This window comes from Petaurus breviceps, unplaced genomic scaffold, assembly GCF_028583685.1.
Source record: "Petaurus breviceps papuanus isolate PSGF00001 unplaced genomic scaffold, PetGlider_PUasm1.0 37, whole genome shotgun sequence".
Classification (NCBI taxonomy): domain Eukaryota; kingdom Metazoa; phylum Chordata; class Mammalia; order Diprotodontia; family Petauridae; genus Petaurus; species Petaurus breviceps.
The window spans coordinates 42,667,367-42,671,665 of NW_027186296.1; the positions used below are offsets into that span (position 1 = coordinate 42,667,367).

General features: G+C 40.1%; 1 pseudogene; it reads left to right on the forward strand.

The window, feature by feature from the left end:
- Positions 1-315: 315 nt before the first annotated feature.
- LOC138168320 (replication protein A 14 kDa subunit pseudogene) overlaps positions 316-4,299 on the forward strand; it is a 27,678-nt pseudogene continuing 23,694 nt past the window's right edge.

The window sequence follows — 4,299 nt, forward strand, 5'->3', positions numbered from 1 at the left end:
GGGACTTGTCCAAGATCCCATATGTAGTAGGCAGGCAGGATTGGATTTTGAATCTGCGTCCTTGCACTCCAAATCCAGTGCTCTGTTCACTACACCACAATGTCTCATTAATCAAATGCTTTTGTTTATATGAAGGATAGAGTAATAGAGGAATTAAGGGATTCACACAAGTTATTAGATGGTAGAACAACTGTTTGAACTCAGGCCCTCTGACTCCAAAACCCATCGGACTATCAGTGAATTTAGGATTGAATGCCAATGACTGAGGCTAGTTCAAGGTGACCAGGTGGGCAAATCCTAAATTGCTGTATGATAATGTGTGAGCAGCAAACTGAGAGGAACATGTACCGGGCTAGACGAGGTAAACTTTTTTTCTTTTTGGAGGGCAATTGGGGTTAAGTGACTTGCCCAAGGTCACATGACTAGTAAATGTTAAGTGTCTGAGGCTGGATTTGCACTCAGGTCCTCCTGACTCCAGGGTGGGTGCTCTGTTCACTGTGCCACCTAGCCGCCCCCAGGGAAACTTTTTCTAGCAAGTTAGGACCAACCACTTTGTGTGTGTGCTACATAGAAATCTTTCATCATACGCATAAGTATCATAAGTATCTTCAACACTGCTTATGATATTTCTATGTACTACTCTTTTACCTTGTAACAAAACCTGGAAAATGATTTATGTGATGGTAGGGGTAATTCATTTCAGCAAATGTTTCTCCAATGTCTACTATGTGCCAAGCACTACATTAATCCCTGGGAATAAAAATGCAAAAAATGAAATAGCTCTTACCCTCAAAGAGCTTACATTCTATCAAGGAAGATAACACATACACAGAAAAATAAATACAAAATACAAAAGTCAATATGAAGTAATTTTCAGCATAGAAGAGCTAACAACTGAAAATCAGGACAAGGCTTCTTGTAGGAAGTGGCAAATGAGCTGAGGCATGAAGAAAATTAAAGGTTCTGAGAGACAGTGCTGTAAGGTAACCCAAATCATTTGGAGCCCACCATTAAGCCACCATTAAGCTCCTTTTGTCTTTATCCTAAATCCTGTAACTGCTTGTAACAGCTTAAAGGCATATCACCCATAGTCTCCGGCTCCCTTATCTTTCCCTGAGTTAATCTTCCCTAAATCAGTAAGCCTTGAAACAGCATTTCATATACGGGTTATGGTACAAGCCTGTATAGAAATCATGGGGCAAGTCCATCCCATGCAAGAGACCACCCTTTTCTGGGATGCTGACCCAGCAAGGTCCTCCACCCAGAACGATGACCAAGCAGGGTCCCCCACATGACCCTGGCCTGTTCCATGACCCCAGCCTATTCTGGGAACTCCACTCCCCCTGTGCCTTCCACCCTGTACCCTCCACCCTATTCTAGGAGGGACCCCTGTTACACATTGCGCCATGATTCCCAAATTAGCTCTGAGCTATAGATCTAACCAATGGCTGTTTTTGGCTTCTGTATGACATTGCTTAAGCTAGCCCTCCTCCCCAGTTGTGGGTTTTTGCCTTTATAAACTCAGCCTGTACCCCAATTCAGGGCTTCCTGACTTGAGTGTATACTCCAGGCAGTCATGCGCTTGATCAATACATCCACATCGAAATTTTTCTAAAATCCAGATCTCAGTCTCACTCTTATTCTCTTCACAACAACAGAGAGTAAAGAGGGAACACACTCCAGGCATGTATAGGGAACAATAAATGGGCTTGTTTGCTCACAGCCCATGAAAATTGGTTGGAGTCAGAACCTGAAGGATTTAAATTCCTATTAAAAAAAAGTTTTATTTTATCCTGGAAGCAGAAGGGAGCTAGTGAAGCTTCTTGAGAATGGAAGTAACAGTATATTACAAGGATTACACATTGAAATGAGCAGAACCAAGAAAACATTGTACACAGTAAAAGCAATATTGTTCTAATAACAACTTTGAATGGCTGTCATTTTTAGTATTATAAGTACTCAGATCAACTAAAAACATTTATAAAGGAAGATGCTATCCACATCCATAGAAAGAACAGATAAATAGAAGTATGCATGGTATGGTTTTATACATACACACACATACACACACACACACACACACACACAATGGTAGCCTTCTCTAGGGCAGGATGGGGAGGGAGGGAGAAAGAAATTAAAAGTCCCCAGCAGAGAACAAAAGAAAACTTAGGAAGCACAGAAAAGCAGGGCAGCTTTAAAAATGATGTATAGTATTTATTACATAATTTAAAAAAATACACAGTGTGAAATGGAAATTCATGGTTTCTTATTGAATCCTCTTTTTATGTATTGTGTACTTGAAAATGTTCTTTTTTTCTCTTTTTGTATTTGAATTCAAAATGAATTAAAATTTAAAAAAAAGAATGGGAATATCATATTCAGACTCATGTTTTAAGACTTTGACTGTTGGCAGCTATGTGGAAGTTGGATCAGAGAGAGAAGAGGCATGGGTACCAAAATAGAAAGCTATTATAATGGTCCAGGTGAGAGGTTATGAGGGTCTGAATTAGGCTTGTTGTTTTATAAGTGGAGGGAAAGGACAGGTGGAAGAAATGTTGTGGAGACTGGAATTTCAAAATTTGACAGCTGATTAGATATAAGGAAGGTATGAATGGAGAAGAGGTTTGTGGACCTGAGTGATTAGAAAAATGATGGTAAGAAGTGAAATAGAAAGTCGGTATTCAAATCAGGTACCAAGATAGAGAAGCGGTGAGAAAGGAAGAATGGAGGCAGGCCATTGGGGTTGAGTATGGTACATCTGTTACCCAAGGATCCCAGCAGTTTCAGGGACAAGAAGGTGCCTTGATTTGGGGTTCTGAGATTACTGAAGTTTAGACTCTGGTGAATTAGAGAGCTCTGCTGCCAAAGGCAGGGATCCCCTAAGCCAGTTCCAAGAAGCAGCATCTATGTAAGCCATCAAGGTCTAAGGCAAAGGGACTGAAGTGAGAGGTGTTCATGCAACAGTAAGTAACTCAGTTTGACCACTTCTTTGAGGTAGGTACAAGTAGGAGAGATGTGGGAGGGAAATAGTTATTGAATAAGGAAAAATAGATTGAGGTCATATTGTATCATATGAGTGGCAGGTTGAGGAGTCTGGACTTTATTCTGAAGGAAGTAGGGAGCAAATGGAAGTTTTTGAGTGGGTGAGTGATGGAATTAGAACTCTGCTTTAGGAAGATTAACCTGACTATCAAATGGATCAAAGAGGCAAGAGACTAGAAGTAGGAAAATAAATTGGTAAGCTCTATAGTGATTCAGATAAGCAATAATGAGGGCCTCAATTTCCTTATCTCTATCTAAGATGGGGATAATGATATTTGTGATGACTGCTTCCCAAAGTTGCTGTGGGGGAAAATGATTTGTAATCTGGAAAGTGCTATATAAATGTGAATGATTATTATTTTTTTAGAGAGGGTCTCAGCACATTGGTCTGAAAGCAACAGGGGAGAGCAAGAGTATGTTGACACTTCCTCTCGGCCCTGTGAGTCTGGGGAAGAAGACAATATGGCTTCACAAGGGAATGCCAGATGGAGTTTTACATAAGGAAGAAGTTCAAAGATATAGTGGTCTTGGTTCACAATAAAGCATGGTTTCCAAAGAATTGCAATTCACTGACATTTATGTATCATTATATATCATATATATATATATATATATAAATTACAAATGATTACAAATCATTTTTCCCACAGCAACTCTGATGATGAGAAATCATCATACATATTATTACCCCAGTTTTAAAGATGAAGAAGCGAATGCTCTGGTTATTGCTTATCTGGATTACTATAGAACTTTCCCAACTTGTCTAAGAAACATTAAGAGAATTCTACCAGTTACCAGAAGAAGGTGTTAGTATAAGCAGTGGCAGGTGAATGGGAATGGAGGTGGAGAGATATAGCTGAGTCTAACAGCATGTAACACAGGAGCTCAGCTCCAGGCAGACTCACACTGGATTTGGCCAGACAGAAGAAAAACAGTGAAGCTGTAGATAAGGGATTTATACCACTTTATTTTCATGGTGACTGGTGGAGACAAGGAGTAGGAACATCCATACCTACTAACCAGAACTCATTTGATATATAGAGAAACACAGAAAAAAGGCAGCATGCCAACAATAAGCTCATAAGTTTACATTATCTTTAGTTACATAAGGTTATGTCAGTATGGAGCAAGTTCATTGTTGGTGTTTATGGGCCACGGATCCTGGCTGCATGTATCAAACTGGATCCATGCCATAGCACCCAGCAGAAGCGTGTGTGTGTGTGTGTGTGTGTGTGTGTGTGTGTGTGTGTGTGTGTG